The sequence below is a fragment of the Mus caroli genome, unplaced genomic scaffold (genome assembly GCF_978045245.1).
Source record: "Mus caroli unplaced genomic scaffold, Mus_caroli_1 scaffold_1, whole genome shotgun sequence".
NCBI lineage: Eukaryota > Metazoa > Chordata > Mammalia > Rodentia > Muridae > Mus > Mus caroli.
In genome coordinates this window covers 141941773-141962052 of record NW_028227256.1, presented here as the reverse complement: position 1 = coordinate 141962052, position 20280 = coordinate 141941773, and positions in this window count along the sequence as shown.

Sequence of the window (20280 nt, the reverse complement as noted above, 5' to 3'; positions counted from 1 at the left end):
AATTAGAGGACTGTCCAGGTAGTCAGCTGCCTTTTCAATTTGTTTAAGGTTTGAAAGCTATGTTTTTATGTTTCCTATATATTCTTGTAATAATTAATTTGTCCTTTGACTTCTGATGGGGTTGAAGACTAGTTATAATCTCATAAACAAACTTAAGTTGTTGGGTATTGAGAGTTGAAAGCATGGCTTTCAGATGGCGATACAGGCTAAAATCAAAACATAATTCAAGTATAGAATTTTAAGCTCTTAAGTTAGTTCTTATCTAATTGACAAATACGATGGGCTATATCTTAACTGTATATCATACTCTGCAGCTTACATAATTGTTATGATTATGCCCAATTTATGCCTGAGATAAGAGCTTTTTTTAAAAGATTGGATCAAAATGGTGAGGTTTTGGGGATTGGTTCTAATTCTTTAATCAGGAATCTGCATGTCCAAAGAGTGAAGGTACTTGTCCCCACTTGGTTTTTGATTGATCAATAAAGACTCCAGTGGATAATGATTAGGCAAAGGAATATGAAAATGACCCTTAGATTGCCATGGGCTAAGAAGCAAAAGAGAAGAGGGGAGAGGAGAATCACCATGTTTTGGAGAGAGAGAGATGGATCAGATTTGGAGATGTAGAAGGAATATCATTTAAAATGTAGGTGAAAAAGAATGTAGCCCCCAAGATGTTTCTAGGCAGCAAAGTGTAGGGGAGTGCTTAGAAGGAGCATAGCTGCAAAGATAGACCATAGATTTAGAGGGTGTTGAGTCAGGAGTACTGGTGGGAAATCTATGGTAGCTAGGTGGAGGATTAGAACTGGTGAGCCTTTGAGCCAGTCAAGACATTTCAAAAACAAGCTACTGTGTGTGTGTGTGTGTGTGTGTGTCCTTCACAAATCCACAGAGTTGCTGAGCAGGTGGCTGGAAGCATGTGACTCACCAGGAGCACAGAGCAGTGTAGCCAAAACTACCTCTACATACCAACTTCCATGTCTTGAAAGACCTTTCAACAAAACATTAAAATTTAAAGTAAATTTACATGAACACTTTGTTGTCATAATATTATCTCTCCAGAATTAATCCAAAATGTTCCATTATTTCACTGGAGATATCATTAGCACTGAAGTTCACTTCCATATTTCGGCCTACATTCTCTACGTTGATAGCTATATTGATACAGTTAGCCATTTATATATACTATCTAAGAAAACAGGACACTTTCATTCTAAGCTCTCCCATGTTGAATTCCATTGCTGGATTCTTTGAGTACACACTTCAAACTCTTCTAGTCATTATTAGTACCCCAAAGTCATTTCTATATTTTTTGGTATCTATTATCTGAGCTCTCTACTCTCAAAGCTCCCTTATTTAATTATTCACACACGTAAGAAAACTATGATATACCATAAGCTATGTGACTTAAATAGTCACGTACACACACATACCACCATCACCAAAAATAAACAAGAAAACAAACAAACAAAACCACAAGCTTTGGTTTCTCATAGTTTTTGAGGCTAAAAGATGCAGTGCCTGCCGACACCCTAATTCCTGACTTGTGGATAGCTGCCTTTGTATCACATTCCTGTGTACCTGGGAAAAACACCCTCTAATTTCATATAAAAACACTAATCTCATGAGGTATCACCGTGATGGGTTGTCTTTATAAGATTGACTCTGCCTAGTTACTCCCCAAGGTCTCACCTCTCATTGGAAGTTAAAGTTACAATATGTCATTCTGGCCTGTGCCTTTACCAGGGCAGATTATCATCTTGTCTGAAGACCTCAAAATCTGAAGGGCTCTCTGGAGATCTGCTGCACCCAGGTCAACATGTAGGGAGCTTCCCAAATAACTGCACAAGCTGTGAACTTCAAAGAGCCCAGAATACTTGAGACACAACCCCTCCACTCAAACTCCATCTTCCTTCCTGCCAGGGTAGATCATCTGCTTGTTGGACCATCTGAAGACCCCAAATTCTAAAGGTCTCCCAGGAGAACAACTGCAACCAGGGCATCAGATAAGTGAACCTCCCAAATAATCACAGCAGCTGGACCTCCACCTTACTCCCCAAAGAGGATCCCAGTGGATTTGGAACCCATCCCATATACTTGAACTTTACTTCCCTTCCAGCCTATACCTTCTGCCAGGACAGATGATCTGCTTGTCTGCTACTCTGAAGACCCCACAGTCTAAAGTCCTTTCAGGAGATCGGCTGCACCCAGATCTCCTGAGGCACACAGGAGGCAGGATTTGGACAGACACATGCAGGGGACGTAACACCAGAGATAACCAGATGGTGAGAAGCAAGTGCAAGACCATAAGCAACAGAAGCCAATATACTTTGGTGCCATCTGAACCCAGTTCTCACACCACAGCAATCCCTGGCTACCAGAACACACCTGAAAACCAGGATGCTGACTTAAAATTCTGTCTCATGAAGATAATAGAGTCTGTTAAGGAGGATATAAATAACTCACTGAAAGAAATACATGGGTAAACAGGTGCCAGAATTGAACAAAGCAGTGCAAGACCGAAAAATGGAAGTAGAAGCAATAAAGAAAACACAAATGGAGGCATCCCTGGAAATGGAAAACCCAGGAAAGTGGTCAGGAGCTACAGATGCAACAGAATACAAGAGAAGGTAGAATTTCAGGTGTAGAAGATACCTTAGAAGTTACTGACCCAACAGTCAAAGAAAATTCAAAACCTAAAAACATGCTAACTCAAAACATCCAGGAAATCCAGGACACAATGAAGGATGCTTCATATTCATCAAAGGAAAAATACACAAAGAGAAAGTCTCAATTCTGAACATCTATGCCCCAAATGCAAGGGCACCCACATTCATAAAAGAAACTTTACTAAAGCTCCAAACACAAATTGAGCTCCACACAAATAATGGGAAACACCCCACTCTCAACAACAGACAGGCCACTGAAACAGAAACTAAACAGAGACACAGTGAAACTAATAGAGGTTCTGAATCAAATGAATTTAACAGATATATACAAAACATTTCACCCTAAAACAAAAAATAAACCTTCTTCTCAGGACCTCCTGATACCTTCTCTAATACTGACCTTATACACTGTCACAAAACAGGCCTCAACAGATACAAAAAGATTTAAATAATCCCATACATACTATCAGATCACGAGGGACTAAGGCTAGACTTCAATAAAAACAAAACCAACAGAAAGTCCCCAAATCCATGGAAACTGTATAACTCTCTACTCAATAATTAGGCCTGGGAAGAAATAAAGGAAAAAGTTAAGTACTTCCTTGAACCCAATGAAAATGATACCCAAACTTTTGGGACAGAATGAAAGCAGTGCAAAGAGGAAAATTCATAGCACTAAGTGAACTTGTAAAGAAATGAGAGAGATCCTACACTAGCAACTTAACAGCACACCTGAATACCCTCTAACAGAAATAAGCAAACATAGGAAGAACAGCAATCTCAACTAATCTGGAACCCTGAGATCTCTCAGACACTGAGCCACCAACCAGGCAACATGCAAGAGCTTGTCTGAGACCCCAACACATATACAGTAGAGGACTGCTTGTTTGGGCCTCAATGGAAAAAGACACAGTGCCTAACCCTCAAGAGACTTAAAGTTGCAGGGATTGAGGAAGGTTGGCAGGGTGCAGGGGGGCATCCTCTTGAAGACAGGGCAGAGCAGGAATGGGATGAGGAATTGCAATTGAAAAAGGAGACCTTAATGGGAGCCATGACGGGATGATTAAAATAATAAGTAAAAGTAATAAAAAATATTTCAATATGTGATTCCATTTGGAAGAAAACTCAACAATCAACACAAACAAAAAACAACAAACATTCAAGAGTAACTATGGTTTGTAAGTCTCTGAAATCCAGGAAACCGTCATGGCCTAGATAATACATCCATTTGCTAATTTCCTTCAGATTAAAGTCTATAAACACTTCAATGTCATCTATTCTTTAATTTCCCTCAATTGTTTAAAAGCTGCTTAGATTGCTCTAAAGGGTGTGAACCCTCAAAATAATGACTATGTACATTAAACACATCATTACAGTAGATTTATTAGCTATGTACATTGGTATTTTTTATGTAGAGGAATTGATAGACATAAAAAGAGCATATGTTCCTTTCACAGGTTAAAATAATTATTCCTCTGGGAACATTTTGTTAATTTCATTTATAGAAATCTAAATTCTATCCAAGTCAAAAAGATGTAACACTTGAAAGCTGATTTTAAAAATAAGCAGATAGAAGTTTTTTCCATTGTAGAAATAGAAACTGTTTTGACTTTTCCATTCAGTTGACATGCAGGAACAAAGCTGCGCCAACATCTGGAGGCAAACTATATGTGATACACAGAAGTAGCAGACATGAATATGCTCCTCAGTGTTGTGAATGAAATAAGAAAAGTATTCCATGCTTCAGACCTGAATCGTATATTGTGTAAGAATTGAGTCAGATTGTGTTCCACAAAAGTGACCAGCAGTTCTATGACATAGAACACATAGTATAAAGACTTGGGCACTTACTAGATTTTTGCAAGACGTTCATACAATTTCCAAAAACCTAAACTTGAGAGATTTATTATTGCATGTTCAATTATTTTCACAGGATTTCATCATTAAAAAGTAAGATTAAAATGTATAGTTAGTTAAATTATCCCTAATGGTTTATTATCCCTTCCAAATATTACCATAATTTTTATAAGAAAATTTATCAAGTGTAGCTAACTATTACTTTCTCTCTTGTTTGAGGTCACATGCCATTGTCCAGTTGGTTTTATTCTCTAACAGGTTCTGAAGATCTGATCATGTCTTCAGTGACAACAGAAAATTCATTAGCTGGTGTCTTTCATTCCTAATGATAATGCAGAAGAGATAATTCAAGGTCACCCAAAATAACATTTACAGTAATTGTTTTGACATTATACTTTCCAAACAAAAATGATAAACTTTATATTACTCTTCCATTTACATTATTAAATAGCATTAATAATTTTATCTTCAAAGTTCTGTTATTATAAAAATAACAAAAATATTCACTTGTTAAAGAATATCTTTCTACAAAAATCTGTAGTAAAGACTACAGTGGTGAAAGCAAAATACTTTGCCCTTAAGAACAAAGTAAGGTTGCCTCTTGTTGATTTATGCCCCCTTTACTAGTAATTTCACTGCCAGTTCTACCAAATGCAGTAACATAAGAGTAGGAAAATATGTAAAGTTGGAGAAGGAAGTAAAATATCTTTGAGTTAACATCATTGCTTATGTACAAAACCTGAAGAAGGATGCTAACATAGCAACTTAGATGTTCCAAGGTTTAATATAGCAAAATTAACTGTTCTTTAAATCTTCTTTAAAATGTATAGTTTAATTAAGAACTATTAACCACTTCTCTCATTACATTTTCTCCTTCCAATTTCTTCTATGCCTCTTCCTTTCAATCTCCTTCTTTGTCTCCCAACTTCATCTCAAACTGATGGTTTTTATATATATACATATATATATATACATATATATATTATTACATATTTTCCTCAATTATATTTCCAATGCTATCCCAAAAGTCCCCCATAACCTCCCCCCTACTTCCCTCCCCACCCATTCCCCCCCTTTTTTTTGGCCCTGGTGTTCCCCTGTACTGGGGCATATAAAGTTTGCATGTCCAATGGGCCTCTCTTTCCAGTGATGATCTGTAGATTGCTTTTGGCAAGATAGCCATTTTTACAATGTTGATCCTGCCAATCCATGATCATGGGAGATCTTTCCATCTTCTGAGATCTTCTATAATTTCTTTCTTCAGAGACTTGAAGTTTTTATTATACAGATCTTTCACTTCCTTAGTTAGAGTCACGCCAAGATATTTTATATTATTTGTGACTATTGAGAAGGGTGTTGTTTCCCTAATTTCTTTCTCAGCCTGTTTATTCTTTGTGTAGAGAAGGGCCATTGACTTGTTTGTGTTAATTTTATATCTAGCTACTTCACCGAAGCTGTTTATCAGGTTTAGGAGTTCTCTGGTGGAATTTTTAGGGTCACTTTATATACTATCATATCAACTGCAAAAAGTTATATTTTGACTACATCTTTTCCAATTTGTATCCCCTTGATCTCCTTTTGTTGTCGAATTGCTCTGCCTAGGACTTCAAGTACAATGTTGAATAGGTATGGAAAGAGTAGGCAGCCTTGTGGAGTCCCTGATTTTAGTGGGATTGCTTCAAGCTTCTTACCATTTATGTTGATGTTGGCTACTGGTTTTCTGTAGATTGCTTTTATAATGTTTAGGCATGGGCCTTGAGTTCCTGATCTTTCCAAGACTTTTATCATGAATGGGTGTTGGATCTTGTCAAATGCTTTTTCTGCATCTAAGAAGATATTCATGTGGTTTTTGTCTTTGAGTTTGTTTATATAATGGATTACATTGATGGATTTCCATATATTAAACCATCCCTACATCCCTGGAATAAAACCTACTTGGTCAGGATGATGATTGCTTTAATGTGTTCTTGGATTCGGTTAGTGAGAATTTTATTATTTTTGCATCAATATTCATAAGGGAAATTGGTCTGAAGTTCTCTATCTTTGTTGGATCTTTCTGTGGTTTATGTATCAGAGTAATTGAGGCTTCATAGAATGAGCTGGGTAGAGTTCCTTCTACTTCTATTTTGTGGAATAGTTTGTGCAGAACTGGAATTAGGTCTTCTTTGAAGGTCTGGTAGAACTCTGCACTAAACCCATCTGGTCCTGGGCTTTTTTTGGCTGGAAGACGATTAATGACTGTTTCTATTTCTTTTGGGGATATGGGACTGTTTAGATCGTTAACTTGATCCTGATTTAACTTTGGTACATGGTATCTGTCCAGAAATTTGTCCATTTCGTCCAGGTTTTCAAGTTTTGTTAAGTTTAGCCTTTAGTAGAAGGATCTGATGCTGTTTTGGATTTCTTCATGATATGTTGTTATGTCTCCCTTATCATTTCTGATTTTGTTAATTAGGATGTTCTCCCTGTGCCCACTAGTGAGTCTAGCTAAGGGTTTATCTATCTTGTTGATTTTCTCAAAGAACCAACTCCTCATTTGGTTAATTCTTTGAATAGTTCTTCTTGTTTCCACTTGGTTGATTTCACCCATGAGTTTGATTATTTCCTGCCTTCTACTCCTCTTGGGTGAATTTTCTTCCTTTTTTTCTAGAGCTTTTAGATGTGTTGTCAAGCTGCTAGTGTGTGCTCTCTCTAGTTTCTTGTTGGAGGCACTCAGAGCTATGAGTTTCCCTCTTCGAAATGCTTTCATTGTGTCCCATAGGTTTGGGTATGTTGTGGCTTCATTTTCATTAAACTGTAAAAAGTCTTTAATTTCTTTCTTTATTCCATCCTTGACCAAGTTAACAAGAGTATTTTTCAGTTTCCAGGTGAATGTTGGCTTTCCATTATTTATGTTGTTATTGAAGATCAGCCTTAGTCCATGGTGGTCTGATAGGATGCATGGGACAATTTCAATATTTTTGTATCTGTTGAGTCCTGTTTTGTGACCAATTATATGGTCAATTTTGGAGAAGGTCCCGTGAGGTGCTGAGAAGAAGGAATATCCTTTTGTGTTAGGATAAAATGTTCTGTAGATATCTGTTAAGTCAATTTGTTTCATAACTTTTGTTAGTTTCACTGTGTCCCTGTTTAGTTTCTGTTTCCACGATCTTTCCATTGATGTGGTGTGTTGAAGTCTCCCATTGTTATTGTGTGAGGTACAATGTGTGCTTTGAGCTTTACTAAAGTGTCTTTAATGAATGTGGCTGCCCTTGCATTGGGGCATAGATATTCAGAATTGAGAGTTCCTCTTGGAGGAATTTACCTTTGATGAGTATGAAGTGTCCCTCCTTATCTTTTTTGATAACTTTGGGTTGGATGTCGATTTTATTCGATATCAGAATGGCTACTCCAGCTTGTTTCTTCAGACCATTTGCTTGGAAAATTGTTTTCCAGCCTTTCACTCTGAGGTAGTGTCTGTCTTTTTCCCTGAGATGGGTTTCCTGTAAGCAGCAGAATATTGGGTCCTGTTTGTGTAGCCAGTCTGTTAGTCTATGTCTTTTTTTGGGGAATTGAGTCCATTGATATTAAGAGATATTAAGGAAAAGTAATTGTTGCTTCCTTTTATTTTTGTTTTTAGAGTTGGCATTCTGTTCTTGTGGCAGTCTTCTTTTAGGTTCGTTGAGGGATTACTTTTTTTGCTTTTCCTAGGGTGTGATTTCCATCCTTGTATTTTTTTTTGTTGTTGTTGTTATTATCCTTTGAAGGGCTGGATTCATGGAAAGATAATGTGTGAATTTGGTTTTGTCGTGGAATACTTTGATTTCTCCATTTATGGTAATTGAGAGTTTGGCCGGGTATAGTAACCTGGGCTGGCATTTGTGTTCTCTTAGTGTTTGTATAATATCTGTCCAGGCACTTCTGGCTTTCATAGTCTCAGGTGAAAAGTCTGGTGTAATTCTGATAGGCCTGCCTTTATATGTTACTTGACCTTTCTCCCTTACTGCTTTTAATATTCTATCTTTATTTAGTGCATTTGTTGTTCTGATTATTATATGTCGATAGGAATTTCTTTTCTGGTCCAGTCTATTTGGAGTTCTGTAGGCTTCTTGTATGATCATGGGCATCTCTTTCTTTCGGATTGGGAAGTTTTTCTTCTATTATTTTGTTGAAAATATTTGCTGGCCCTTTAAGTTGAAAATCTTCATTCTCATCAACTCCTATTATCCGTAGGTTTCTTCTTCTCATTGTGTCCTGTATTTCCTGGATGTTTTGAGTTAGGATCCTTTTGCATTTTGTATTTTCTTTGATTGTTGTGCTGATGTTCTCTATGGAATCTTCTGCACCTGAGATTCTCTCTTCCATCTCTTGTATTCTGTTGCTGATGCTTGCATCTATGTTTCCAGATTTCTTTCCTAGGGTTTCTATCTCCAGCGTTGCCTCACTTTGCGTTTTCTTTATTGTGTCTACTTCCTTTTTTAGGTCTAATATGGTTTTGTTCATTTCCATCACCTGTTTGGATGTATTTTCCTGTTTTTCTTTAAGGACCTGTAACTCTTTAGCAGTACTCTCCTGTATTTCTTTAAGTGAGTTATGAAAGTCCTTCTTGATATCCTCTACCATCATCATGAGATATGCTTTTAAATCTGGGTCTAGATTTTTGGTTGTGTTGGGGTGTGCAGGACTAGGTGGGGTGGGAGTGCTGCGTTCTGATGATGGTGAGTGGTCTTGATTTCTGTTATTAGGATTCTTACGTTTGCCTTTCGCCATCTGGTAATCTCAGAAGCTAGCTGTTACAGTTGTCTCTTGTTAGAGCTTGTTCCTCAGGTGACTCTGTTAGCCTCTATCAGCAGACCTGGGAGGCTGGATCTCTCCTTAGTTTCAGTGGTCAGAGTATTCTCTGCAGGCAAGCTCTCTTCTTGCAGGGAAGGTGCTCAGATATCTGGTGTTCGAACCTGCCTCCTGGCAGAAGTTGTGTTCCACTCACCAGAAGTCTTAGAGTCCCATGGGGAATCCTGTGTGGGTCCTTGTGGGTGTCCAGAGACTCCACTGGCAAGGCACCCCAGTGCTCGAGTGGACCGGTAGGGACTTGTGCTCCAGCTCAGGCCGGGTTGCCTGCTTCCCTAGTTAATGCAGTCTTAGGTCCTGCACAATTGGATTGGAGCAGAAGCTGTTTTCCACTCACCAAAGGTCTTAGGATCCCATGGGGTATTCTGTGTGGGTCCTTGCGGGTGTCTGGAGACTCCGCTGGCAAGGCACCCCAGTGCTCGAGTGGACCCTGATGGTTTCTTACTCTATGGTTATTGATACAAACAGTTACAACCTTTTGAGTTCATTTGATACAGTTACTTGTGCATATATTTCAAGGCTGACTGCTTTGTATTGTTCTCTACATAATGAACAAATGCAGTTTTCATAATGGTCTCTGTTTGCTACAAAGCAAACTTATTTGATGCAGGATGAGAACTACACTTACCTGTGGATATAACATAGGCTTTGTATGCCAATGAAAATTTGCTAATCTAATAAAGTTACAGTAATATATGCTCATTTTTGATCCATACTTAACTAGCTTTGGTTAGTTGACTAGGTTTCTCATAGTAGGTATGATTTCCCTCCTGTTCGGCAGGCCTCTATTCAATTAGACAAAAACTGGTTACCACCAGCATGTAACTGCAACTAGTACCCTTTAGAGATAATTTGTCATTGTTAGTCGGTGTCACAGATGAGTAGGATTAAATTGCTTCCAGCCCTTGGTGTCTTACAATACCTTCTGGTATTGTGAAAGCAAAACTTCAGGAAGGAAGATTTCAGGTTAAATCCACCTCAAAACATTCAAATCCTGTATCTGAACTGTGTGGGTCTGATAAAGATAGGCATGTACCTTCAAACTCTTGAGAGACAACCAAGAGCAACAATAGTGGTCTATACTGTTACGTGAGCCACTTTATCTACCTTACCTAAACTTGTGCAGTAGTTTCTCATGTAAGGTATTGGAGTATTTTGTTAAGTAATTCATGACATTTAGGGAGTAATGTTAACCTAAGTGTCATAACTTCACTATATATCTATGTATGTAGTTGAATTGGATCTCTGAAATATGAAATTAAAAACAAAATATAACCTACAATAACAACAAATAATTAAATCTTCAAGTCTCAATCTATCACTTTATATATACAAGATAAGTATGAAGAAAATAGAAAACTTCAATGAAATAAATTAAAGGCAGATATATTCTCATTTATTACTAGGAAAATCACCATTGATAAAGCAACTATACTTCTTAATTGGATTTGTATATTCAATGTGATTACAACTAAACTAAATGAAATTCTTTGTGGAGATTAAGAAGCAAATTCTAGGTTGAGAGAGAACAAATTAGAATATCCAGGATAAAAAAATACAATAACAAAGAACCAAAATCTACTATATGCGTTAAACTACCCAAGTTCAGAGATTGGTAAAAGATAAAGCTAGTTAAATAATTGACCCTGAAGTACTTTGACCCCAGTTGATACATCTGCAGCACAACTTATGGAATCCAAGGGTTCCTGGAACATCCTGATGAGTGGAAGCTTTTAAGAACCAGAAGACCATGAATTTTGTTATGAGATTCTGCCTTCTAGCTATGACACATAAACTACATTCATGAAATATCAGTGACATGGAAACCTAAATAAGACAAAAAAACAATTCTAATGTATGTTGACATCCAGAGTACAGAGGAGAAATCTAACATCTAGAGAAAATGTATATGCAAGGAAGAGCTGATAAGAGATGTTGACTTAGTCTTTCCTAGGATTAAGCACCTCATTTGCTATCTAATACTAAATGATAAGCGTAAGTGCAGGCAAACCTGAACAAACTCAGAAGATTACTTTTATAAGTTGATGTGTTTGTAACAGCAATCCTTAAAGAGAAGAAGGCCATGGATTTTGGGAGTTTGGGGTAGGCATGAGACTGTTAAGAGTGAAGAGAGGAAGAGGAGAAATGATATATTACTTTAAATTAAAAATTTAAATTAAAAATAAATATTGATCTCACAACTTTCTCAAAAATTATCTAAAAATAAACAGTCCTAAATTGAAAAAGGAAAATTATAAAACTCTCAGAAAATTACAAAGAAGAAAATGTATAAATAAATAAATAGATTAATTTTAGGCTAATTTTATATGTAACACAAACATTATTGAAATGAAAAAAAACATTCTTTGATACAAAAATGAGAATTTTAATGTTTATAGAAAAAGTGTACAGGAAAATCTTGTTGACATTGGATTTTGTGATGGTACTTTTGATGTGATGATAGATGCCAGCTCCAAACACTAGGCATGCTATATTATTAACATGAACAATTCTTTATTTATGCTGGAAAGAGTGAGGAGCGGTGGCTAGTGCAAGAGTTCCTGCTCTTACCAATGCAGAGGGAACTTTAAGGATTGTGAAGTCATCTGGCCTTGAAGCCTTTGAAGAAAATGAGAGATGTGGAGCATTTAGTTGCTATTTAGCCACACTTGCAGAAACATTTCCTCTTGAGGAACTGATGATAAGCTGGAATGATCACGTTCTATCTAGAAGTTTATGATCATGATCTTGGAGTTACGGAGACAAAGTGTTAGCAAATCAGCAAATGTTCAGGCCCTGACAGACCAAACAAAGTAAGACATAGAGTGCTGTGATGGGTTCATTTAGCTTAACATTTTTAAAACTTGAGTTGTGTTTTTTCTCTGCCTACCAGGCTGCCAGAAATCATTCCCTTCTCTGATCCTGTCAGAGAGAGTCGCTAGAGATGAAGTAAAAGGTCTATCTGGGTCACAACCTGCATATTGATACTTGTCTCAACTATTTGACCTTTCCTTGGAGCACTGACATCTGTCTTTAGGAGATAGCAACTTTTTTACCAAGAAAGTTACAGAACCTCATTATCCTTTGCTAGTAGGATCAAGGGAAGCTGAGAGTCTTGTGCTATTAGACAGGTAGGATCGTGGGTCAAGAAAAATGATTGAAATTGAATTCTTCTGGGTCTCTTGTGTCTCAGTGTTTAATTTCCTGGTTAAGACTTCTAGATTGCATTTTAACAATTTGCAAAAGTGGTTCTAAGTCTGAAGAGAAGAGTGTTGCAAGCAGTAAATTATTTAGGAATGCTGGACCAGTCTTAACAGGTAACTAAAATAGAGATCTAAAGATCTAAATCAGGAGACTCAGAGAGATGCCTTTGTTTCAATGTATTTATTACTTTATACAAGAATTCTAACCCACTGACTATATTCCTTGGACACTTCAATAAAATAGAAAGGACATGCTTAAAGATAGTCAATACTATTATGGAGAACATTGGGAGAGCTCTCTACTGTGAAAGCCAATGCTACAAAATGCTGTATTTTTTAATATTTCTCTGGGTACTGACTGACTAGAATGGCAGAAGCTGAGAAGGCTAAAAAAAAATAAAGAAGTATATTTTATAATCATAGCAATGGCTAACCAGCAACCAGAATCACAGCTATTCATGATCTGTAGCAACACCATAGATATCACAATGCTCTTTGAAGAGCAACAAAATCAGTAACAAATGAATATGATGCTCAGTTCCTAACAATCATAGAATAACTTGGGACTTAATTGTGAAAAGAGTTATAACTAAATATTAGGACAGAGAAAAATAAATGAAGGAGAAAGAGAGGGGAAAGAGGAGCCAAAGAACAAGGGAAGAGAAAGAAAGGGAGGGAGTACTGAGAAAAGAAAACCATCCTATAGTATCCAGAATTAAGTCAAAGTTCAGATACAATACTCACACATCAGTGATAAATTGAATTTCACTGGGGGACATTCATCAAATTTAATCACAAGTATATATTATAAAATTATAAAACACAGAGCAGCAAAAGAAAAATTAAAAAAGACACTTAGAAAACAATACTCATTATTTTATATCCTCAAGGTCATCTACAGCAACATTAATTTAACCTAATCCATTAACCTTACTTACATTAAGGAACTCGTTTTGAGATTGTATCCAATCACCATCATAAATACTAATGGCTGGGTGTTTCCACTAGGAGGTATGTGGGTAAATTCAAGTGGCACAAGGTGGCGACATCAGCCTGTCTCATCTCCCTTGACCAACCTGCATTTAGCTAAGGTTATTATTTCTGACAGAGAAACAATCTTTCTTTGATGCCAGAGGAAATTGTTTCTCAGAAAAGAAAAGAAAAGAAAAGAAAAGAAAAGAAAAGAAAAGAAAAGAAAAGAAAAGAAAAGAAAAGAAAAGAAAAAAGAGAAGAGAAGAGAAGAGAAGAGAAGAGAAGAGAAGAGAAGAGAAGAGAAGAGAAGAGAAGAGAAGAGAAGAGAAGAGAAGAGAAGAGAAAAGTGTAGCAGATCAGCGTATCCACTCATCCTCTGCACCCCACATTCTACCTGTCTCTCAGTAGGTCTACCTTAACAAGGGACACAGTTTGCCTGTCTCCCAGGAGATCTGCCATGACCAGGGGAAACTAGGCAAAAGGATAACATTTGAAATGTAAATAAAGAAAATATCTAATTCAAAACAAAACTATTTCCACCCAGGTGTACAACTTCCATTGCCCTATTAACCTTTCCTTTTCACTACCTCTGGTGGGTGGTAGGCTAGAAGGGAGGCTAGAAACATTTAAATAAAATTACTAAAGTAGTTTTTGAAAACTATAAACCTATACATTGCTTGATTTTTTTTTTTTAGTATTGTGGTTCTTTCTCACAAATAAATTCTATTAAACTTCTCAGGGAAAAAAGAAATTAAAAAAATTAAATACTTTCTAGAATTCAATAAAAATGAAGACAAAGCATACACAAATTTATGAGAAACAATGAAAGCAGTGCTGAGAAAAGCAGTGCTCATAGCACTAAGTGCCTTCTTAAAGAAATTGGAGAGATACTACACTAGCAACTTAACAGCACATCTGAAAACCCTAGAACACAAGAAAACAAACACACCAAAGAGGAGTAGATGACAGGCAGTAATCAAACTCAGGGCAGAAATCAACCAATTAGAAACCAAAAGAAAGATACAAAGAATCAAGAAGACCAAGAGCTGGATCTTTGTGAATATCAACAAAAGACCCTTATCTAAGCTAACTAAAGGGAACAGAGAAGGCATCTAAATTAACAAAATCAGAAATGAAAAGGGAGCCATAACAACAGAAACTGGGAAATTTTTTTTAAAATAAATTATCAGATCCTACTACAAAAGCCTTTATTCAACAACACTGGAAAATCTAGATGAAATGGATAATTTCTACACAGACAACCACATACCAAAGTTAAATGAAGATCAGGTAACTATGTGAACAGTCACACAACCCCTAAAGAAATAGAAATAGTCAACAAAAACCTCCCAAACAAAACAATCCCAGGGTCACACGGTTTTAGTGCAGAATTTTACAAGGCCTTCAAAGAAGAGTTAATACCAATACTCCTCAAACTATTTCACAAACAGAATCAGAAGGAACACTACCTAATTCATTCTATGAAGCCACAGTTACTCTGATACCTAAAACACACAAAGACCCAACAAAGAAAGAGAACTGCTAACCAATCTTGCTTATGAATATTGATGTAAAAATACTCAATAAAATTCTCCCAAATTGAATACAAGAACATATCAAAAACATTGTTCACCATGATCAAATAAGCTTCATCTCAGGAATGTAGGTATGGTTCAATATAAGAAAATCCATCAATATAATACACTGTATGAACAAACTCAAAAAAATCACATGATCATCTCATTAGATATTGAAAAATGTCTTTGACAAAATACAACACCCCTTAAAAGACTTGGAGAGATCAGGAATTCAAGGCCCAAACCTAAACTTAAAAGCAATATACCAACAGCCAATATCAAATCAAACTGATATTTCCTTGAAGCAATCCCAAAAGCTCACAATAACCATGATACAACCCACAGATTATATGGAACTTAGGAGGAAGGAGGACCAGGGTGTGAATGCTTCAGTCCTGCATAGAGGAAGGAACAGGGAGGTGGAGGAAGGGGCAACCTGGGAGGAATATAGGAGGGGGAAGAAAAATGGGGGGCATGATCAGGTACTAGAGGGGACAGGAGAGGTCCAAAGGTCAGGAAATTGAATAAAAATATGTAGCAGTGTGGGATGAGGAACTGGGTGTAGCCACTGGAGGGTCTCAGACACCAGGGAAGCAAGAGATTCCAGGATCCTATGGGGATGACTTTAGCCAAAATGCACAGTGAAGGGGACATAGAAACTGTAGAGAGGAGACTGCATTAGTTAGGGAAGCAGAAACCGGCCTGAGTAGGGCCACAGGCCACATCCAGCGGATCAGCGCCGGGTAGCAGGAGCACAGGGTTGCCTGACACCCGCCAGCTACCCACGACCCCCGCCGCAGGATTTTGGGACTGCTGGTGAGTGGAACACAGCTTCAGCTCCAATCCAATTGCGCGGGACCTGAGACTGCATTAGTTAGGGAAGCAGAAACCGGCCTGAGTAGGGCCACAGGCCACATCCGGCCGGATCAGCGCCGGGTAGCGGGAGCTCAGGGTTGCCTGACACCCTCCAGCTACCCACGACCCCCGCCGCAGGATTTTGGGACTGCTGGTGAGTGGAACACAGCTTCTGCTCCAATCCAATTGCGCGGGACCTGAGACTGCATTAGTTAGGGAAGCAGAAACCGGCCTGAGTAGGGCCACAGGCCTCATCCGGCCAGATCAGCACCGGGGTAGCGGGAGCGCAGGGTTGCCTGACACCCGCCAGCTACCCACGACCCCCGCCACAGGATTTTGGGACTGCTGGTGAGTGGAACACAGCTTCTGTTCCAGTCCAATCACGCGGGACCTGAGACTGCTCTAGTTGGGGAGAGAGAAATCCGGCCTACATAGGGCCACAACCCTCTTCCGGTCAGAAAAGCACGGGGCAGCTGGGGCGCAGGGTCTGCTGACACTCGCCAGCTACCCACAACACCCGCCACAGGATCTTAAGACTTCTGGTGAGTGGAGCACAGCTTCTGCTCCAATCCAATTGCGCGGGACCTGAGACTGCATTAGTTAGGGAAGCAGAAACCGGCCTGAGTAGGACCACAGGCCTCATCCGGCTGGATCAGCGCCGGGGTAGCAGGAGCGCAGGGTTGCCTGACACCCACCAGCTACCCACGACCCCCGCCGCAGGATTTTGGGACTGCTGGTGAGTGGAACACAGCTTCAGCTCCAATCCAATTGCGCGGGACCTGAGACTGCATTAGTTAGGGAAGCAGAAACCAGCCTGAGTAGGGCCACAGGCCACATCCGGCCAGATCAGCGCCGGGTAGCAGGAGCGCAGGGTTGCCTGACACCCTCCAGCTACCCACGACCCCCGCCGCAGGATTTTGGGACTGCTGGTGAGTGGAACACAGCTTCTGCTCCAATCCAATTGCGCGGGACCTGAGACTGCATTAGTTAGGGAAGCAGAAACCGGCCTGAGTAGGACCACAGGCCTCATCCGGCCAGATCAGCACCGGGGTAGCGGGAGCGCAGGGTTGCCTGACACCCGCCAGCTAACCAAGACCCCAGCCGCAGGATTTTGGGACTGCTGGTGAGTGGAACACAGCTTCTGCTCCAATCCAATTGCGAGGGACCTGAGACTGCATTAGTTAGGGAAGCAGAAACCGGCCTGAGTAGGGCCACAGGCCTCATCCGGCCAGATCAGCACTGGGGTAGCGGGAGCACAGGGTTGCCTGACACCCGCCAGCTACCCACGACCCCCACCGCAGGATTTTGGGACTGCTGGTGAGTGGAACACAGCTTCTGTTCCAGTCCAATCACGCGGGACCTGAGACTGCTCTAGTTGGGGAGAGAGAAATCCGGCCTACATAGGGCCACAACCCTCTTCCGGTCAGAAAAGCACCGGGGCAGCTGGGGCACAGGGTCGGCTGACACTCACCAGCTACCCACAACACCCACCACAGGATCTTAAGACTTCTGGAGAGTGGAACACAGCTTCTGCTCCAATCCAATTGCACGCAGGACCAGAGACTGCATTAGTAAGGGAAGCAGAAAAACGGCCTGTGTAGGACCACAGGCCTCTTCCGGCTGGACCAGCACCGGGGTACCTTCAGCTACCCACGACCCCCGCCGCAGGATTTAGAGACTGCTGGTGAGTGGAACACAGCTTCTGCTCCAATCTTTAAACAGTGACAACGATAACAACTAACCCCAGAGATTACCAGATGGCGAAAGGTAAACGTAATAATCCTACTAACAGAAACCAAGACCACTCACCATCATCAGAACCCAGCACCCCCACTTCGCCCAGTCCAGGGCACCCCAACACACCGGAAAAGCTAGACACGGATTTAAAAGCATATCTCCTGATGATGATAGAGAACTTCAAGAAGGACTTTAATAACACACTTAAAGAAATGCAGGAGAACACTGCTAAACAGGCAGAAGACAATAAAGAGAAAGCACAAAAATCCCTTAAAGAATTGCAGGAGAACACTGCTAAAGAGTTACAAATCCTTAAAGAAAAACACGATAACATAATCAAACAGGTAGAAGTCCTTACAGAAAAACAGGAAAACACATCCAAACAGATGATGGAAATGAACAAAACCATACTAGACCTAAAAAGGGAAGTAGACACAATAAAGAAAAAACAAAATGAGGCAACACTGGAGATAGAAACCCTAGGAAAGAAATCTGGAACCATAGATACGAGCATCAGCAACAGAATACAAGAGATGGAAGAGAGAATCTCAGGTGCAGAAGATTCCATAGAGAACATCGGCACAACAATCAAGGAAAATGTAAAACGCAAAAAGATCCTAACTCAAAACATCCAAGAAATACAGGACGCAATGAGAAGACCAAACCTACGGATAATAGGAGTGGATGAGAATGAAGATTTTCAACTCAAAGGACCAGCAAACATCTTCAACAAAATTATAGAAGAAAACTTCCCAAATCTAAAGAAAGAGATGCCCATGAACATACAAGAAGCCTACAGAACTCCAAATAGACTGGACCAGAAAAGAAATACCTCCAGACACATAATAATCAGAGCAACAAATGCTCTAAATAAAGATAGAATACTAAAAGCAGTAAGAGAAAAAGGCCAAGTAACATATAAAGGCAAGCCTATCAGAATTACACCAGATTTTTCACCAGAGACTATGAAAGCCAGAAGATCCTGGACGGATGTTATACAGACACTAAAAGAACACAAATTCCAGCCCAGGCTACTATACCCAGCCAAACTCTCAATTAACATAGATGGAGAAACCAAAGTATTCCACGACAAAACCAAATTCACACATTATCTCTCCACGAATCCAGCCCTTCAAAGGATAATAACAGAAAAAAACCAATACAAGGACAGGAACCACGCCCTAGAAACAACAACAAGGTAATCCCTCAACAAATCTAAAAGAAGACAGCCACAAGAACAAAATGCCAAATTTAACAACAAAAATAACAGGAAACAACAATTACTTTTCCTTAATATCTCTTAATATCAATGGACTCAACTCCCCGATAAAAAGACATAGACTAACAAACTGGCTACACAAACAAGACCCAACATTTTGCTGCTTACAGGAAACTCATCTCAGAGAAAAGGATAGACACTACCTCAGAATGAAAGGCTGGAAAACAATTTTCCAAGCAAATGGCATGAAGAAACAAGCTGGAGTAGCCATTCTAATATCTGATAAGATTGACTTCCAACCCAAAGTCATTAAAAAAGACAGGGAGGGACACTTCATACTCATCAAAGGTAAAATCCTCCAAGAGGAACTATCAATCCTGAATATCTGTGCTCCAAATACAAAGGCAGCCACATTCATTAAAGAAACTTTAGTAAAGCTCAAAGCACACATTGCACCTCATACAATAATAGTGGGAGACTTCAACACACCACTTTCACCAATGGACAGATCATGGAAACAGAAACTAAACAGGGACACAGTGAAACTAAGAGAAATTATGAATCAAATGGATCTGGCAGATATCTACAGAACATTCTATCCTAAAACAAAAGGATATACCTTCTTCTCAGCACCTTATGGTACCTTCTCCAAAATTGACCACATAATTGGTCACAAAGCAGGCTCAACAGATATAAAAATATTGAAATTGTCCCATGCATCCTATCAGATCACCATGGACTAAGGCTGATCATCAATAACAAAATAAATAATAGAAAGCCAACCTTCACGTGGAAACTGAACAACACTCTTCTCAATGATACCTTGGTCAAGGAAGGAATAAAGAAAGAAATTAAGGACTTTTTAGAGTTCAATGAAAATGAAGCCACAACATACCCAAACTTATGGGACGCAATGAAAGCATTTCTAAGAGGAAAACTCATAGCTCTGAGTGCCTCCAAAAGGAAACTAGAGAGAGCACACATTAGCAGCTTGACAACACACCTAAAAGCACTAGAACAAAAGGAAGCAAATTCACCCAAGAGGAGTAGACGGCAGGAAATAATCAAACTCAGGGGTGAAATCAACCAAGTGGAAACAAGAAAAACTATTCAAAGAATCAACCAATCAAGGAGCTGGTTCTTTGAGAAAATCAACAAGATAGATAAACCCTTAGCCAGACTCACTAGAGGGCACAGGGAAAGCATCCTAATTAACAAAATCAGAAATGAAAAAGGAGACATAACAACAGATCCTGAAGACATCCAAAACACCATCAGATCCTTCTACCAAAGGCTATACTCAACAAAACTGGAGAACCTGGATGAAATGGAGAAGTTCCTAGACAGATACCAGGTACCAAAGT